Source organism: Platalea leucorodia, assembly GCF_965183815.1.
Source record: "Platalea leucorodia genome assembly, chromosome: 6".
Taxonomy (NCBI): Eukaryota; Metazoa; Chordata; class Aves; order Pelecaniformes; family Threskiornithidae; genus Platalea; species Platalea leucorodia.
Window position 1 is genome coordinate 13278158 of NC_138828.1, and position 21275 is coordinate 13299432.

The following is a 21275-nucleotide window of genomic DNA, read 5'->3' on the forward strand; positions in this document are numbered from 1 at the left end:
GGTTGGACGGGGCACTGAGCAACCTGACGTACTGGAAGATGTCCCTGCTCATTGCAGGGGGGTTGGACTAGATGACCTTTAAAGGTCCCTTCCAAACCAAACCATTCTATGATTCTAACATGACCAGAAACAACTTTTCAGTTTGCATAATTCAATTTATTACTTTTCTAACTTCATGTCAAACATTTCATCTACTACTAGCTCAGTTCAGTGGAAAAACTTCAGGTCAGCAAACAGTGACTTCAACAGAAGAGCCCATCTGCTTCAGATTAGGTACAAAATAAATAGCTTGCAGAATCAAAGCCAAAATAGCCACATAGGTAAAGTCCTCAAGTATGGAATAATTACCTTGTCCCCCTGGCCTGGGGCACATTTACCAGCTTACTTTATAAAGTTAGGATCTAATTTATTTAGAATTAAGTGTACAGTTGAGTACATCTGTTTATGAAATTACCTATTTTTTTGAAAGAATGTAGGTCTCCAGTAACATAAGAAGCCTTTCCCAGGCTTGGAGTCATTGACTCTGCTACTTCTACTTTTCTTTGCTCATCTGAAAGACATTTCCTTTTATACTCATTCACTAATAGCATCTTGGAAATGCTCTTTACATGCACTTTTCTCCCATGTATGTTTTTTATTTTTCAGTGCTTTTGCTCCACATCCTGTGCTTCTATCACTTTGGATTCATTGTTTATCTGATAAAGTTTCCAGAGTAACCTTAGAGTGCCTAAATGCAAGTTCCTCACCTCCCAGTACGTTTTTCCCTTCCTCCAACATCTAGGCTCTTCACAATTCAACATACCAATCTCATCGTGCCTCAGAGACAGAAAAATGCTTTTACAGGAGGGGAACTGAAATGCAGGCACAAAATAGCATGTATCCAGAGTAGCTTGAAGGCAGGACTTGTCTCACCTAACTGGAGTCATCTAAACAACCAGCATTTCGTCCAAGATCTGTATATTAAATGGAAACAGAAGTTTGCAAAAGACTATTCGTTCCACCTAGTGTTTAAGTGAGATCACTCTCACAGAGATGTCTACTTTTCTCCACCAGCTACCTCAAACTAAGAATTCAGATTAAGGACCAAACCTTTGAATAGATGGTTGTGTTGATGTCAGTGGGTGTCTAAATCTCAAGGGCTTGGCCTAAGGGAATGTTTCTCTAGAGAGGCGCAGGCGGACACGAGCTTACTGTGCTTGCCACGTTCAGCAACTGCTTGTGCACCTACACCTCCGCACCGAAGTAACACACACACACACACACGGACACGGACACACACACGGACACACACACGGACACACACACGGACACACACACGGACACACACACACACGGACAGAACCAGCACCAAGTTCTGACATTCTTAATACCAAGTTAACCCTTGAACCACACTCCTGTCTCCCCTCCTTTTAATTTTCTATTTTACATGTTGCCTGTTCACATTTAAAACCCAGGAACAGCAAAAGTGAACACCAGTGTGTTTTCCCCTCAGCCCTCCCCTGGCCATGTGCACTGGCACTACTTTTGTCCCTTAAAATAGAAAAACCCTAGGACACCTAAAAAAAAAAAAAAAAATCTAAGAAATCTTATGCAGTCTTCTGATCTTATGTTGACAGAATCTCTCTAGTCGCTAAAAAAGCATCTAGAGTGATTTAATCCAACACATTTGCAACACTGCATAGCACACAAATATGGATGACATGCAGCAAGCTTCCTCTCAGGAGAAAGGGGAGAAAGTGATAATCCCCCTTTTTGTGGTGCTGGCATACATGATACACAAGGAGACAACATGGCTTTCCTACAGGCTTTTTCATTTCCTTCTAATTTCATTTACACTCATTTTAGAGATTGAAATCACTCCAAAGACCAGAGCTGAAAATTACTTATGTCCCATCTGGAGCCTAGAGTTAAGTAATGCAAATAGCAAAGTGGGAGAAAATGTACAAATAAAATAGCAAAGTGGGAGAAAATGTACAAATAAAAAAGCTAGATTAACCTTCTCACATGACAGAAATAGCACAGTCCCCGTCATATTTCCCATTGAAGGTGAAAGAGGCTAAATATCCACCAACATATTGGATTTCTGCCCCCCATTCCAGCTTTCCCACTGGGAATCGTTAAACATTACTTCCTCAGTGTCAGCCTGAAGAACCATTACTGCATGCAAATCCATAGACCTGTAATATTTTGACATACCTACTAGGCTCCGAAGAAGAAAAGTTATAACGTAAAGATATTATTAGAAAAGGAGTTAAGCAGCCTTACTGGAAAAATACACCGGTGACATCAGCCTGAATCAAGCTTTTTCCTGGTACTAGCAGGGTTTAGTCTGAGACAAACCCTCAGACTTATTTTCCTTGCCTTACAATCTGTCCTCGCTGACTTTGTTCTTCAGTAGTCCTAGAAGTTTTCTTTTGCTCCCTGCCACAGGCTACCGCCTCTCTGCAGGCCGGGCTGACCTTCCATCGCAGACATCCATCTCCTCTCCCCAGCACACACACCCCGAGAGCACTCCCGCCTTCACCTATCCAGGGAGCAGCCATCCTGCTGTTTTTCCACATGCTTTATTTTTTTTCCTAGGGCTTCAGATCCCCAGTGAAACAGCAGCAAGTCTTTTGGCTCTAAAGGATACCTTTAAAACAGACATTCACACAGCCTTCGGTTTCAAATGCTGGCTGAGCAGCAGAAAGAAATACTTCAAGAAGGGAAGAAAATGAAAAATTAGCATGTTATGTTTATATGGAAGCTACATTTGTAACGTTTCCCCACTTAAAAAATAGGCTTTAAAATACACCCCTGCTATAGGTAAATTAATGCTGGCCTAGAGAACAGATATAAAGCATCAGCGTTTGGAATGAGAAGACATCAGGAGAGGTTTTATTGCTAAAAGGTCAACAACACTTACAGAGAGATTCAATCTTTAAAGCCCTGCAGAATTTCATTTAAAAAATAAAACACCATGGAAAAAAGAAAAGCTCTGGAAACAGGAATCTGCAAGTAGTTTCTCACTTTGTGACCCCGTGTCGGAGAAGCTGTTGCATAGCGTATGCTCACTGCCACCTACAGACAGAGAGAAGTGCGCGCAGGCCCAGCGCAGGGAGAAGCTTTCCCTGAACCCAGGATGTCGTGATTTCCAAACATTAGCCACTCAGCAGTCTTTAAGAAGTCTGCTAGCTCAGCTCTTGCACTAAAAGGCTGATAAGGCTTTCAGAAACGCTACACACGTTCAAGATTGCCTGTGACAAAAGTAGCAAGGAAAACATAAAAGACAACAATGGGGTTGCATTTGATGTGTCTATAGGCAACAGACAACAGTACAGAAGACAACCAGATCCTCTTAAAAAACACTCTAGATTTGAAAAAAGGCAGTTCTTGTATGCACATGTACTGTAATCATGTTTATAGTTGGTGAAAATTGGCTGGTAACAGCTTTTAAAACATCATTGTGGGAAACAGAGACAAGGATTTTAAACGGAGGGAGCTGAAAAGAGAGTCAACTGTATTAGCAGTAACACGTGATAGCACCAATACTTTTCCTGCAGGCATGGTCTTTTCCTTCCTTTCTACAGCAGCATTAGATACAACTGCATGCAATGTAGCCAGCACACACGTAGAACATTCCCATCGTCTTCCTTTCAAAGCCACATATTCAACAGCATGATCGAATTCCATACAGCTTACAAAAGTGTAAGAAATGGGAGTTTATGGTGAATTAAGGAAGTCTTAATTACACTTCTACAAGTATTTTTTGTATGATTTATAATTCTGCCTCCAGACAAAGATAAAGGCTTTGAAAAGCAAATAGAAAGCACAATTTCAAAATCATTCCAGCATTATGATTTCCCCAGTTAGAAATAAAATTGGGCTGAAGTTTCAGACAGAAACTTTTCTAACATTTTTTTAATGAGCATTTCAAACGCTCTTTACAGAATGTGCCCTTTTGTTTACTGGTATGCTGAAGTACTTCAAGGTTTTTTTTTCTTCCTCCAACAAGTGACAAGCAGTGTTTAAATTTTCATTTCATTAGGTAAAAATATGTCAATTTAATGAGATTTTGCATAGATCAGAGAAATAAAGGCAACAACATTGAATCAAAAGTGTAGAGCCTTTAAAATAGCACAGTTATTGTCAAGATCTTACAGCAAGAACAGTTATCACAAGTATTACACACATTGAAATACATATATATATACATACACTTTTTTTTTTTTTTAAGACTGGTGGAACATTTACTTTAATTCTGTTTGAAGGAAAGGCCACACTTGCATGTCTTTTTTTTTTTATACAATGGGACTATTACAAATGAGTTGAAGATCTCCTGTTTCCTTGGAAAATCAGATTTATCGAACACATCTAAGACGACAGCCCTTTTCATTCATAGTCAGCTTCACACTGCTGAAAACCTGGGTTACCCCATCATCTGCAGGACTGGTATGCTGCAGATGTGCAGTAAATCCTGACAGAGCTCCTTGAAAGTGCTTGACCTCCTCAACACAGGAAAAAAAAGTGCTGTGCTTGTGTAGTAATGGCATGAGAAAAACAATGTCCAGATCCGAGACTGCCACAGCTGCCCTTCCTAAACCATTTTCAGGTGCAAACTTCCAGACATAAATTAGTCTAGCAAGACTGCACATTGACCAACTCTGCCAAATTAAAATACTGGTAGCTATATTACTCACTTATACTGCACTTATCCAAATAAGTTAACAAAGTAATTTTTATAGCATCCTCAAAATAATAATTTAAGATAATTCACCTTACATGGTCTTGGTCCTGAATACAAAAAGGACACCACCACCCCTCCCAAAAAAAAAAGCTTTACCACAAGCATAGAATGGAAGAGCCTGTATAATTGAATTCACAAGTTCAATTTGCACCATCCCCAATGCACCAGCAACCATTAAACTCATTTCCCTTACGTAGCAATTCCTATGGGCACGGATCAGGAAGAATCAGCATCGCATAGTGCTTGAAATGATCTGATTCCTGGACTATGTAATGGCCATATTTGGAGATGTATACAGACAGGTAAAAATTTCCATTAGCTTGAGATTGTTAATTTACGCTTAAGACTGTAGGAAGTTTGAATCCCTCTTACAGCAGAGCCCCTGATCCATTCCAGTTTGAAAAGCTCATCCTTTCTAAGAGTTGGCTATCTAAATACTCATTTGATTAGGTCTGCCTTCGATTTCAGCATGCTTCCTGTGAGCAGAAATGGGCTGTGATTAAAACATAGGCTTATCTAAGCAAGAATCCCTCTGGTACATCCCCCAGACAAAGCAGCATAACTGAATAAACCTGAATCTAGGAGGACCAGTCCTCATCAAGTGTGAATCTGTCCTGTCAACCAGATCCTGCTCACGTGCAGGAGCAAGAAATAAAAAGGTAATCTCAAGCCAGGAAACGCACAATTAAGACACAGTTTCCCTGCAGGAAAAAGGCTTCCATAGGTGCGACGGGACCCAAGGAGGAGAGCGCACCCTGAGGCTAGCCTTCCATACACTGGGTTCGGATCAAAATCATAGAATCATAGAATCGTTAAGGTTGGAAAAGACCCTTAAGATCGAGTCCAACCATTAACCTATCACTGCCAAGTCCACCACTAAACCATGTCCTCGAGCACCACATCTACCAGTCTTTTAAATACCTCCAGGGATGGGGACTCAACCACTTCCCTGGGCAGCCTGTTCCAATGCCTAACTACCCTTTCGGTGAAGAAGTTTTTCCTAATATCCAACCTAAACCTCCCCTGGTACAGCTTGAGGCCGTTTCCTCTCGTCCTATCACTTGTTACTAGGGAGAAGAGAATGAAACATTCTGCTTTAGACAGATGCTGTTTGTTAGATTTTGGGAGGCAGCAAAAGCCTGACTGGGAGGTACACACAGGTTTTCCCTCCTTCTTTCACAAACTCTAATGTGTGTTAATATACCTGTTATGTTAAAAACAGAGGTATAAGTTCTGGCTCATTCTTCTTAATTTCTGTCCACAAGAAGAAATGCACTGGATGCTATGGGAGTAGAGCTAGGGAAACCTGGCCAAAAACAGGTGGGAGGTGCAAGGGGCAAGATGTAGCTGAGAGACTCAAGACAGTGAACGCTTCAGCAAGCTTGCAAAATGCACCTGCAGCCAAAGAAAACTCCAGAAAGCAAAGAGCAACTTTACGTGCACGGTCATAGCTTGCACAGCACCCAGTTTAACAGACTAGGACAAAAAAAAAATCAGTTATAAGATAACACTGTCCTGGGTAGAGGGGGCTGTATTTTATGGAAGAAGGCTGGGAGCACATCAGTCTTTTCTCATATGCCTCTAGTTACTGTCTTTACCGTGTAATAAAACTGTCAAGTTTTTTTGGCTATAGAGAATTCTCTGCCTCTCCTGTCAGCCACTATAACCTATAAATATTTCAAAATATACCCTATTTATCTCTGTTCCTCTTTAAACTGTACAGGAGTATGGAGAAGCACTTTGGAATCACGTACTATTTTGTGCCTTTAACGAGCTGCAGATCATTATACGCATATGCATACACATCAACTGCATCAGCCTCATTAAGTCTTAAAAACATTTCTTTCTATTGAAGAAAATTAAAAATATGGAGTTCACTGATGAAAGATTTAAAATTGAAGCACGATAATTAACCTGGAGGTGCCTTCTTGCTAAACTGACTGTATTGCTCCTGGAATCTAAACCATTGTCTCTGGATTACTGAACACAGCACTGCGCCATGAAGACTTAGCAGCTCAGCACCACATCTCCAACATTACACTGACAGCCCGGAAGATGTGCACACGTACAGCTCAACTAGAAATCAAAACACCCACTTTCCAAAAAGATTGTGCTAGTAATCCTCTCACCATGATCAAATGCCTCAAATCATGTGCACCACACCCAAGAACAGAGGCAAGCACTTGTGTTACTATGTATGAGATGCTGCATTAACACAAAGGCAAATATTGAAAAGGTGTTTAGTTTCTTCATCCCCTGCTTCTGTTTGTCCAGAGAACTTGGGGCCTTTTTTTTTAAAAAAAAAAAAAATTAACAACAAAAAAACCACATTGGCATTCTGGGAGAGCACTACACACCACCAGCCAACCTTACCATTTCATTAACGTCATTTTTGGCATTGAACTGGTTGCTTTTCACAGATGAACTGTCAAATCAAATTCCTTTTGTCACACAAAGTATCTCTTAGTCTTTCCTTGTCCAAAGGAGGAAAAGAAAAGATCATGTAGTTTGTTTTTTTTTTTTGAGGCTTAGGTTGGCTTTTTTTTGTCTTTTGAAAGTCAAATAAGGACTGTGTGCTGAAATAAAGCTCACGATCCAGCAAGTATGATATTTGAAATGAAAAGACAACTCTGGCACATCTCCACTGATAATCAAGTGTTTTTGTAGTAGATAACATTCATTAAGTACTCCATGTTTTATATAAAAGATGAATCCAGAATTCACAAATAAGCTTTTTTTGTTTGTTCTTGCTGTATAACTATTTCCTCAAGAATTCCCTTGGCTCTTAGTTCATATTCCTTCCCCAGATTTCTAGCTATAAATCATTAAATAGGCAATACTCTCCTAAAAACCCATTTCTCTGAGGCGCAAAATACGAAGTACCAAAAACTTCCCATTGCTAATCCACAGTCACATTGCTTAGCCAGAAACTGAGATTAACAAACACCAGATGTGAAATTACTTTATTTCTAAAATATCAATATGTAATAGATGATTAAGTTATCAAAGCATGCTTTTCTCATAGCCTAAAAACAATCATCTGAAATGAACAGCGTAATGGAAGCCAGTTCAGAACTATGAGTTCACATAAGGGCAGAAGGAACTCTGGCCAAAAAAAGGAAAATTTGCTAGTTTGTCAGTAAGAATAGTCCCAACGACTCAAAAAAAAAAAAAACCAAGCTACATACTGGAGGCAGAGAGAAATGGAATTTCAAGGGCCTGTTGTTGCTAAGGATCAGGCTAGAAAATTTTCAATAGTGGCAACACAGCATTGAATTCTGAAGCATTTTGAATACAAACCATGCTTATTCATAACAAAGTATTTTGCTTACAACAGCCAATAAGCATATTTCACACTAAATCAACTGCGGTCATTTATGTCAAATTAGTGAAGTCTCACAAGAAACCCCATTACAGTACTTATAGTCAAATATTTGAGAGGACTCAAGTTGTCTTTCATGAGAAAGACTCTTGTCATTCTCAAAAATCAAAGAATCTGGAGGAAAAAAGGTTACCTTTCCAGATTTAAAGTATCAGATTAGAATTGCCAGTAGGTACTTTACCGAAAAAAAGCCAAGTAACTGTTTTCAGGTGTGCAGAGGAAATTCCGATATTGATCCCTTCTGTATAAACCTCAAAGACCTTCTGCACTGACTACTTTTCTGTTGACACGCAGTAGGACAGTTTTTATTCTACATTTGTGGCTTCATTTAGGAAATAGGTGAACTAGTCTTTAAAATACACCTTGCTCTGCAAAAGTCAAGCTAGTGTTTTAGCACAGGCAGTGAGAGTTTGTTCCACACTCTGTTTGGGACACACACTGTCCCAAATTGTTTTATACAACACGGTCACAAATTTTTAACTGAGATGCTCTGGATCAACTGTGAAAACCTCAAATTCACAGCAGTCCTCACAGACGTTATACCCTGCTTCCAATGCAAAATAGCAGTTTGGATTTGACAGAGACAGAGGTGTCCTCATCTGCAGCATCTCCAAGGAATACTGCTCTGTATTGTCAGAGTTATCACCTCACTGGTGCGTTTTCCCCCAGCTGTCTGCCTCCTGTGCGGCAAGATTACATTACTTCTTCCAGGCTAACCTGCCCACGGGATGAAACGAGTGTTTAAAAATCGATGCCATTTTGACCCTTGGGGAACAGGAGACCTTTTCAACATAGGATTTTAAGACGACTTTAAAGGGAGTGGGCAGCTTTTCATTCCATTTTTCAAAATATCAGTGTTTTAGAAACTTCAGTTTCCTTACAGCAGAGTAATTAAAAGTTATGATAACTCTACTTAGCTCTTTTTTAGTTCTACAGCTGCATGCTGCCTCATTTCTTACTCTCTAGACATGTTTTCCTGTCTCCTTGACTTTACCCCTTCTTCCTTATCTGATGACAGCAGCTCATGCCAATAGTAGAAGAAAGCAGATTGTGCCAGAGAACTCATTGTGATGCCAAGCAATTTAAGTTAGCAATTTGGATTCCTATGACCATGAAAACTTGACACCAGAGCAGACTGTGGTGGAAATAAGTGTTGAACTTTGGACCCTTGGTGGTAAGGGGGAGAATAGAGGCAACAGAAGGGACATGCTGAGAGATGTGCAGATGGAAAGACGAGGGAGTGAACTATAACCCCTTCCTTTTTATAGTAACTTGCTAGAAACCATTTTTATCCTTACAGCTAATTTAAGACTTTTTTATGAGGAGGGAACCCAGCAGTTTACTTTTCAAGTTATCTGATTTTAGGGTTGTGAAAAAATGTTCAGTTGTGATCTATGAACTCCACGCTCTGCACTTTTAGAGCCGTTCTAGATTCTAGTCCTGGCCTTAGTTGCCACAGCTATTCAGAAGCAGAGCCACTAAGTAGAGACCTGCACACAAAGTTGGAAAGTTGAAAGATCAAGCTTATGGCTGCCTCTGTCATTCAGGAAGCAAGAGCCCAGTCCACCTGCAGTTTTCCTGCTGGAGGTCCCAGCGAGCACCAGCAGACTTCTTCAAGCCCTGAGGCATGGAGCAGGGAAAGAGTGAAGCAGTGCACTGCAGCCTTTTGATACACCTGACACACCTTCTAGGTCTCAGATGTTGACTTTGCTCCTGATTCAGAAAGGAAGACAAGAAAAATGCCAGAATGGTTTTAATGGTATTTCATAATCAAAATGGAGAAGACCTGGGGTTGTTCTGCAATTGTTTCCTTCTCAAGCTTGTGCATCCTCATAACATACATCAGGAAGACCATTCTTAATGCAAATTCACAAAAGGAACATTCTGATAGAGGCTTGAAGAGATACTCCCAAGAGACACAGAACGATTACAGTAACAGTAGATCATCACCGGACTCCTTCCATTAAGCCGCTGCATTTCAAGTTGCCTGCTGTTTTGAACACATTCATGGATGATATTCCAGACATAGGTTGTGGTAGTAAAATGTGATTGTTTACTACTTTGCTGTATGAAAAGGTACAGAACATGAAGGCACAGATGCATAAATTGATGTTGGTAATATCACTCCCAAAGATTATGGCATCCAGATGGAAGGAAGATGAGACAGCATTTCTCTATTAGCTGATACAGCACATTAGTAATAATTCATTAGTATTTATCCCACCAATTCACACTTCAGCAGACCGGACAGAAGCATCATACAAGCTGACATGAATACCTTCAATTCCTGCACACAGTCAAGTCCTTATGAACAGAGAGGCAGTTCTGACAGCATCTAGCAAATTCCTGGTACAGGAATTACAGATTTGAGAAAAATGCCAATGGCTTAAAGACTGTTGCTATCCTTCTGCATGAGGAATGTTTATTATACTAAACATTGTTTAAATGTGGGATTCGGTTTTAAACAGTCAGAAACTACTAGATATATGTTGCTGGCAGAATAATAGACTAATGCAAGTTATTTGTTGTAACTCTTCTGATGGCTTCAAGAGTTTGCTGCTTTATTCAATGTAAAGAAAATACTGAAAACACATAAGTTTTCTAAGATACCCACAGTTTGCTTAGAAGTTTTTGCCAAATACCAGGAAGATAAAAGCCATACTGTAGCAAGGAGGTGATCTAAAATAGTATGCATTACACAGACTGGCGATAAAGTCACTGTGCAAATTTCCTTGATGGTTCATCCTATGGTATTTCACCTACCTCTACAAATATACTGTGTTCATACTAACAAACGGTTGCGCGATCTCCAGCTAAGCCTGGGACCTCAGAGTAATGAGGTTTTGCAGAGAAAGGTTTTGCCTTACTGAGTACAATGACAAGAATAAAAATCTGTTGGCAACACACTTGGGTAGTTAGGAATCACCTGCCCCATGCACAAGCCCTGTTGCTTCTTGCTGTTCTTAGGTACCATGTCCTGCTGATTCCAGTGCTGCGTGGAAAAGAAAGCAAGGCTTAGAGGGTCAGTTACACTAAAAGAATAAAATCAGTTTATAAAAATAAGCTACTATGTAATGTAACAGCCAGTCCGATACATAAGCTTTGTGAGACTGGCTCAAGAAACACTCTAGGACTAGAATGTATACGGAAAAAATAGTAATGAGCCATGCTCTAGCTAGACAGCGGTATACTTTCCCTCTGTCTGGATTTTCCTGTTGTCAGTTTGATTAATGGAATGTCTTCACGTTTATCTGCTTTTGGATATCTTAAATCTCAACAAGTCCATTTCATGTTCTTGCCACCAACATTTCCAGTAGATTTCTTCTAGCATGTCAGAATGACAGATAAGTTCCTGCAGCCAACCTTGTAGAGAGCTCATTATTGTTTCAGACTTGTGTACTTACCCTGGAGGTCCTCTGTACAAAGGCCTCCAGAGTTTTAGGTCATTTTAAAATCTATGTTGAGTAAAGATGTCATTTCTCTACTAGAGAAAGCTTTGGAGTAGAGGTCAAGACCATGTTCTTAATTTTATACTGTTTGATATCATCGGTCCACATACTAAGTAACAAGAACAGAAAGAACTGCAGTAAACACTAAGTAACTCAATGCATCACACAGTTGATCTATTTTATTTATTTATATTGTTGTCTGCTCTATGTTGAAGTGCCATAAAGTTATTTACAAGATCGTTTTATTATTTTTCTTCTGAAAGTTTCAAGCACAGCAACGTTATCAGTACACATTTTTAATTCACTTGTAAAATGTTGCTGGTTTGAAGCTAGCATACAGTAATTCCTTTCAATGTTTAAAGAGGTAATTTTGAAAAAAGCACAACTGAAATCCCTTATACTAATTCCAAATAAACTAGTTCTTGCCCTCACTATGGATTTTTATCTGCAATAGTGAAGTCAACCAGGCTTCAATGTAGCTGTATCAGTAACGGTGCTTTATTATGATAGTCGTTGTTTTTGCATTGAATGAGTGAATTTGAGTGAGCAATGAGGTGGCAGATTGATTAACCACATGGGAGAGATCATATCCTGCCTCTTCTCCACACTGTGCAATCGTTTCTTTTCCACACAGCTGAAGGACTGATTGTCTATACTGTCTTGCAAGGTGTTTTTAACGTCACAGCATAATTATTTGACATTATTGGAATCAGAGATACATATTTAATTGTCCCCTTTTCCCTTCACCCTTAACAGCCCCTTTCCAATATTGTTTAAGCTAAATTTTGGTACTGAGCCACCACTCTGTACTGGAGAGCTATTTGGTGTATGGCCCTGGGGTGGCTTAAAGGAAGCCGTACTCATCCAGGCACAAATGACTCATCACACTCTGGGGAATGCAGCCATGGAATTTACTGGGAAATTTTACCTTTCTGAGGAAAAGGAACATGCATCTCTGGTACCTCTGCTGCTCTGACATATTAAAAAAAAAATCATGGTTCATATTCCAAAACTTGTGACATTGGCTTACGAATTTGGGAGCAGGAAGGAAGAAAGAGGATATTTGGGTTCTTTTATTTGAGTTCTAGGGCCATGACAGTCTAACTAAAGCCTGCTATGGGCAAAAAATTTAAATCATGTAGATCTTCCAAGCAATCAGATCACAAGTAATCAGACCAAGGCAGAAGCCCAAGATGGTTACTAACAAAGTTGATATTAACTGGAAACAAGACACTTTAAGTTAAAGCTACCTTAAGAAGTTGCACAGTCAGCTCCATATATGTTTCTAGAAATTACTACCACATTTAAATCCTATCTACAGCCTCAGATCCATGCAATGCAATTTAAGGCACCTCTCAATCACATACACAACCAATATCATTAATATACAAGTGTAGACAGCAACTTTGTTTTGTATCCAAATATATAAACATATGTATTTATAAAAATAAATATTTCTCATTCTTCACCCTATCTGAGAAGAACCATCTGCTTTGTAAGCTGTAGCTACCAGCCAGATACCAGAGATATTTGTGAAAATTCTTCCCTCTAGAGCAAAGGAAGGCTCTTCCCTCCATTTAAGCGAGGGCCAGCTACTGGGCTGTTTCCCTGGAAAGCAGGACTTTACAATACAAATTGAACTTTCATACATAGCGAAGGGTTCAAATCACATCCTTTTTCCTGCGTGATTTTCTGAACTGGCTTGTGATCACCTGACCAATGCCTTTCAGCCCATGCAATTATAATTCCTGATAAAATAGTAAGGAGCTCAGAGCATGCTTCTATGTTAGCATATGAATAGCTTCCATCGGTTTACCAAATGCTTTAGTTCAGTTTACTTCCCGAAGCTGTGTGCTTTAACATGATTAACTGTTTATTTTGAGAAGATAATCACTTTTTTCACTTAGATCTACCTTTCACTGGTACAAACAAGCAGTTAGAAGTCTAATGATACTGATGCCATTTGCTAGTTAAGTCTTCTTCCTTTTTATTTTTTGAAGCAGTAAAACGTAACATACCCTTTACAATTAAAACAAGAAGAAAAAAGTAAACAACTAATAAATTTAGAGTAGAAACATGAAAGCCAGCAGTAGAAAGTCAAATACCATTAAATTTCAGATAACGATTTGACCTATATCAAATCTGAAACTGCCTCTACAGTTCTGTTCAGGTTGAAATCACAGTTGGATGTGCCTAGTTTTTGTTCATTGATCAGTATTAACCTCAGTCTTCCACTGGTGTAAATAAATCTGTAGGTATCAGTTTACCATTTTATAGTGCTAACTCATGAACACTGCTTACAAGATCAAGGGACAAATACCTGGACTCAATTCAAATCTTGAATTTAATCTGAATTTCATATAAAATAGTTGTACAAATTTCTTCCTCAAATTCTCCAGGAAATGAAAAATGGTATTATTTATAGAAGTTCAACACTCAGATGAACAAAACCTTGCCATGATGAAGAAGGAAAATATTTAATAGCCTTCATTCTGAAAAGTGATTACCACTTCCCACAGTGACTTTTTTTCTTATCTAGTTGACAGGACATAGAACGCTTAAATGAGAACATCTGCAGCATTCTTTCAATACGCTGTGGAAAGCATGAAAAGCAATATGTTAGGGTAAGAGTATAAGCAATGGGGATTCTTTCTTTGCAACTCGGTCAAAAGATGCTGCATGTAGGCATCTTTAATTTTTAAAAATGAATTTATTTAGAATTCTTAAAGAAACCAGCTGTTGCTACTGTATCTCTGCTTCAAAACCCTTTGAGTTTAGCAGTTGGAAGCTGACATACTTATTCCATTAATTTAGATGTCTGTGAGCATTTCCCATAGAATAATTGTGTTGCATAATGCATGACTTCACTCTCTGGTAATGTCAGTTGAAAAAGGAACAAGGAGGGGAGGGCAATGGGCAATTTCTTTGATTTTTTTTTTTTTTTTTTTTTGCATGAGGGTCCAAAAGTTGCACTTGGAAAGTCTGAATAAAGTCTAAAAGAACCAGTGCTGCTTTCATAGGACTTAAGTTAACATGGTCCTGCCTAGGTCTCTGAATGATCATCACTGGTTTCTTTTGGTTTATATTAGCCACAGCATCCCATCTTTTTTATAGTCTGGGTTTGATTACTTCCAAACTTTAGAACTGTCTTGAAAAAGGACATACAGCAAACCAGTATCCAAACCACGGACCAGTTGTCTGCCTAACCATCATTTACTTCCTCAGGGAATTCAGTTTCCAAAGTGATAGTAAATCCAGGAAACGGAGCTTGCTAAATGCATTTGGTTTTGGTACTCTTAAAGCAGAAGAAAGTTTTATCGGGAAAAAAAACCACCTCCTGAATACTAATCTTATCTCAGCCTTTTTCTTGTTGTCTCTCAACCTTCCTTCTGGATGTGTTGAAGAAATGGCTTCCCTAGGATATTGTAAGACCCTGGACAGTGGGATCCCCAAAAGAGGTGGTCATTTGTAGAAGCTACAATTTTCTCACCTAAAGCCAAGGCCAAGAGACTTCCAGGCCCTGCCTGCCCCCCTCCCCAGTCATGGCTATAAGCACTCAAACAAACCATACTCCAGCAGACCTTGTAGAACACTGCTCTTCATCCCTCATCTACCAGAACAGCTTCTCTTGATTGAGTCCAACACAACTGTCAGGTGAAGAAGTGCTCCCATTTTCATATCATGCCATACATACCATAATAAAGAAATATGAACACTTGTAAGAGGAATGAGAACACTCACTAAACTGCCTATTTATTATAGCAAGCTGTGTTCACCTGCTTTCCTATACTGAAAAGTCTTCCAGAAGTTCCTTGTCCCTGCTGTTTTACCATCCCCATGTATTTCTACACTGAAAGGTTTCACAGAAGGCACTTAAAATACCTGAGTTGGTATAGACAGTGTTTCCACTTGACCTTGCTATGAATAATACAAGATATCTTGGCAGACATTATCCAGTAGGAAATATCCCTGGGCTTTTGGGCCATATGAGGTACAGAAAGTTGCAGATCTAAGCCTCTTGGCAGGTCAGCCTGTTCAAAAAGAGGGTCACAATGCCATGGGAACCCATTAAAGCATCCCAGTGCTAGTGTTAACTTGCGGAATGGATCACAGAGCACAGAAATGCTGCACTGATTCCTAGTGTGGATAGTTTCCCTCCTCTCAGCCTTGCTTCTCTCAAAAACAGTCAATATTAGGGTGCAATTAAATGATGCCTCGTATCTCTGAACAGCTGTGAACCACCCATTTAAAAACAACTTCAGTGTACCAACTGCAGGATTTCTTTTGTTTTAATCCAATGTACTAGGTGTTTTACCCTGACTGACCCAAGAAATCAGATAGCGTCAGCAAACATCCTAAGGCCCTAACACTAGCATTCCTCACAGCTCTTGGCAAACGCAACAGCAGTGGGAACAGACTCATCTGTTCGGAGTCATCTCCCAGGTGCTGTCAGTTCAAGAAGAACCTGTTCTTGCAATGGACTTTGTGTATACCACCAAGGTGAGAAGGAAATTAACTGAAGAAAACTTTTATTAAAATAAATTTTGGGTGACTAAAGAAGTGAAATAGAGAAACTACTAACAGGGGCACAGAAACTGAAAGAGGTAGAAGTGAAAGATATCAAGATTAAGGAATGAAAAATTGGCCTGTTCTGTTTGAGAAGATGGTAAAATGGATTAAAACCATCCTTTCTGCCAGGGAACTGTATACTTTATGACACCAAAATCCATACTACTTTTCAAAAAACCTTTGCAAGCCACTTTACGGACTCAGAAACACATAACTTCTCATCCCATACAGGTAGCTGCCACTTCTCATTAGTTACAGCATAAGGCCATAAGAAAAGAGTCAGTGGCACAGACTGATTTGTCCCCTGGGTCAAATTTGGCCAGGCTGATATGAGCACTCTGATCCATCCATTAGCTTTAAAAGGATGTAATCATGGGCTGCAAATCTGACTATCACTAATAGCAGAAAAAAGAATCAATGAAAAAAAACATCAAAAATTTGAATAGACACTGTATAAATTGAGGTGAACACAGCCAGTGAGAGAAGGAGAAACAGAAGTTAAACATCCAGTGGAAGTGAATGAAAAAATAGCATCATTGTATACAAACTCGTTTAAAGCCTCCTTGCAGCATACACTCAAGAGAAGAAAAGTCTGTACTGGCTCTTGTTTGTATGCAGGTTTCTTGTTTGTTTTATTTAAACACAAATGGCAAAGAAATTCTGAAGAATTAGAGGCCTATCAGCTCTTAGTCTGCACTCTACAGTATTTCAAAGCACAAAATAATTGGTCCAGCGTGATACTAGCTATCAATAGCTAGAGACCTGAAAGTCCTCTTCCCAGTTAAGATTTTCAACAATAAACTGCTTTTCTGTAATCAGAGACAAACACGATTCTACCACAATATACAGTATTCAGCAACTAAAATAAAGATTCCCCTTTGATGACAATAGTAATAACTGTGAATTTAAGCACTATAGATAACCACTCTGCTCTTGATAATTAAACATGAAAATGAACTGGCACCAAAACAGCTGTAAGAAACAGTCATGAACTGAAGTCATGAACTGAGGTGACAGCAGGAATAAAATGACCATGTTGTATAAAAGGAAAATATCTAGAGTGCTCAAGAATGAAATAAAAACATCCTGCATCAAATATACGATGCAGTAGAGTTAATACAGAAACTCTACAGTGAAAGCAGGGCAGTGTTAACCACAAACAAATCACGTTCTCATCGCATGCACAAAAGGAAGATCATTACAGAGAGAAATTACAACATGGAAAAACACAACACAAACAAAACCTCAGAAGATGCCAGAAAGAAGAGAAATAAAATGTCTCATATATGAGAACCTAGAGTATAATTCAACAGACATGGAAAATGTCTTCAAAAATAGTTTTAAAATACATTCCCATGGACAGAGGGTCTGCAGCTGTACCATTTCATAAAGAGCAACCTGTTGTAAGAAAAAAATGGAAATATTTCCCATTATTTCAGTACTTCAGCATTTATCATTATTAGCATTACCTACAGTGGGTTATATAGTACTGCTGATAATCTTCACAACTCTTCTGTGGGTCACAACGGTTTTGGTGACATTCGTATTTCCCCTCTGTGGTTTGGGCACTTAATTTTCTTTGAAGATTTTTTCATTCATTGAGGAACCATACAGGAAATTGCTCCTTAGGAGTTACTCTCTCATTTTTGTGCTAGTACAATTGTTTTCTGTGAAAGTCGCATATGAGCAAAAGTATTTAGTTTTGTATACTGGTAGATCAAAATTGCTTTAAGTATTGAATACTGAACTCTGCCTGAATGATAACAAAACAGAAAGGCAGTTTTCATGTTTTATTCCACATGATATTTAATACCCCCATCCCAGTTCTAGAATGCCCCAGATAGGTTTTTAATTTTTTTTTTAAATCAACATTGGAATTATTCTTAGAGTTTCTCTGTTAAAACTGATCCACAGTCTATCATGATGATTATTACCAAATAGACTATATTTACTGGAAAAATGGATTAGGTATTCTCCAGAGTGAATTTGTTTTCATTTTAAAATGTTGGTACCCAGGATTAGAAACCTATCATTTCCTCCTCTCAGTTTACTACTTGTATTCATCACTATGAATCATGCATCTCAACTTTATTGCAAATCTAGAGATGAGCATCAAGAAGAGGGTCTTAAGTGGATGTTAGTGATTTTATTGTTGTTTTAAAAAACGCTATAAAGAAGAAAGGCACATATCTAATTTCAGGTCACATGTCAGCCTAGCCACCTGACGTAGTTACCTGCTGGTTGATAAAAGAGCCAGATATTTGATCTGTAAATACTCCCCCAAACATTTACACACAAAGAAGCACCCAGATGTCCAGTAATGCTGCAAAGGCAGCCTTCCTTAATGCACACCACCAGCAGTAAGGTCAGCGAGACTCCAGTTTCGGGATATTTCCTCTCTTCCCACACAACCAGAGAGAGTCTCTGAAAATTAGATCATGAACTTCAGACACCCCCTGAAGCAGATTTGGGCTCTGCCTTTAACTTCAGAGGGGCCACTCTTTAACCTGTGTCTCTCGGAAGTTTGGTTGTCAGTGTATTAGCCACAAATCTTTCAGCAGTTTCAATATCAGTTTCAATAAGGAAGCATGTTTGGTCCCCTCAAGATTTCTGTATGCTGGAGGAACTCAAAACTGATGCAAGGCTAACATTCAGGTGACACTTGAAACATGAGCTTGCTTAATATGGCCACTTAAAGCATCAATAAAGATATATTTTAAATGCCATCAGTTTCTCTATAGCTGTCAACTCATTAGTGGCGTATTCTGTGTGCTGAAACACAGTTTAAGATGGGTTACACTTATGCAGTAAGTGAATTAAATTAGCACTTGACTAATGATTTCAGGGTGTAAGGACTAAAACATTTGGATAACTCACCACTCTATTTTGGGCAACTAGACCATGGCTCCACATGCAGTGTGAGCAGCACCTGGGACCCTGACCTGTCTGTCAGCTGCTTCTGGCTCAGGCAATGGAGTTTTCCTTCTTGTTAGCTCCTAGCCTCTGTCACATCAGGTCATCTGGACCAGTGTATTTACTATTGCGTGCACCGCTGAGACCAAGGTCTACCTCAGCCTGGTATGCCACTTGTCCCTTGACCCTAGAGCTATAAAGGGGTTTGAAACCTTTGGCTAAGGGTACTGTACCTCCAGCTCAGGACACGCTGCCAAATAAAACATAGGACACAGGGCTAAACTCAGACCCAGGCTAAGTGCTCTGCACAGCATCCCAGTAACGTGAAGTTTCAACCATTGGTTGAAGTAGAGACTTGCAACCCTACCTTCAAGTAGAGATATGTCTGTACTCCACCATTACACAAAACCCTCTACACCAAGTGCATCCTATCTGCGGAATTGATTCCTGACTAGAAAGAGGAAAGGAGATTAACAAATAGATCATTAGGAAAATGAAGAAATAAAGCTACCCCAGTAGGACACCTAACAGAAACATAGCTTAATTAATGCTGTATGTGGATACAGTATATTTTCAAAGATTTCCCATATAGTTGCAAATCATATTTGCACTTTCAAACAGTGATACTCATTCTTCAGGACATTTTTTTTTAAATAGCCAAGTTCAAATTTGAGCTGGAATGCATATGCAAGTGATGGAAGTGGGCTTTGAAAGACGGCAGCACATATAAGAAGAACTATAGCTAGCTGACTGGCTACAGACCTGCCTCACCACAGCAATTTTAGACCAATGGTCTCTACAAGGTAAAAAAAAAAAAAATCTTCTCACAGAATGAGAAAGCATGAAAGAGACACACCACACAGTAAATTTTCTCACCAGCATCACAGAATTGCGCCTTTTCCATAGTCATTCACTCAGAGCACAAATACGTGTAGATGATGGACATGACCTATGCAATTCTCTCAATTCTGGCTTTATCCTAGCAGAGGAAGACAGGCATTGGTTCCCTTATGCAAGGCAACTATAAGAGAATCGGACTGTCCTTTAAAAATAACGGATAAAGCTGCTTTTTTTCCCCCCACTGGGGTGGATAGGTGATTCTTTGACTCAGGCCTTCAAAAGGCCTTTTTGACCAGTGGGCCTTTTTGAACCTGAATTTAAATGCTTTTGGAGGAAACAAAAGTGATTTTAGTAGACTTCTCACACTTCAGACTCTGCAGTCAAACCATGATAACCTTCAGAGGAATTCATTGAAAGATGCAGATATTGCAGTGGGGGTGACAAAAATGGGTAGGAAGATTTTTTCCACGGTGCTATTGTCCAATTTTTCAATCGCTAGCCATGGCTATTAGCCTTTCCTATTTATACATTCTTCATTTCTGAATTATTTCTTGTGAGCAAAGTTTATGAGAAATCAGGTTCCAGTTTTATAGGGCTGAACAAAACATGCAAAGTTCAAATGCTGTGATTAAAGCACTGTTTTTGCAATATTAAAAAACCCAGCATAAGTAATTAAGCTTCTGATTCTACTGTGTAATTATCAAATACAAACACTGCAAATTCCTTACAATTTCCAACATAATGAGTGTGGAACCTGATCTGCTATTAATAAAGTTTCCCAATCACCACATAGATCTAAGATACAAACAGCATTGGATGTAAGAATCCATAAATAATGATAAACATCCCCTGTTCCTGTACATCTCAGTTCTCTCAGTGATAGTCAGAAAAGTGTCAAGTGTACCAAATTTAATTCCTGGCTCTTTGTATGCACAGTAAAGATTTAGATAACAGATCTAGTTTAAATCAGCAATATATGGGCACTCATCTGCAGCCTGTCTATAAATCAAGCAATGAGATTCAGCCAGTTAGTGTTATAAATTTAAGATAGAAACTCCAAATAGCAGAGAAGCAATTCACTCATACACAGTACAAGTGGAAGGCATAAAAGATTTCTGCTATGCAAATAGGTGATTTTTTTTTTTTTAACTAAAAATAATGATTTGCCAATTATTTTTGCTCAAGTACAAGAGAAAATGGGTTTTTGGAAGGAAGATGGTCCATATTTAAAGAACTTCAGTATTGTCCTACTCAGCACTGCAAAATCCTTCATAGTCCATAATCTAGCTCTGAAATGGAGCCAGCGTCCAAGATCCTGTACACAGAATAAGGAAGAATCGGGGCCCATACTGCACTTCAGCTGAGATTTACACACTTAATATACCTCCAGCATAAA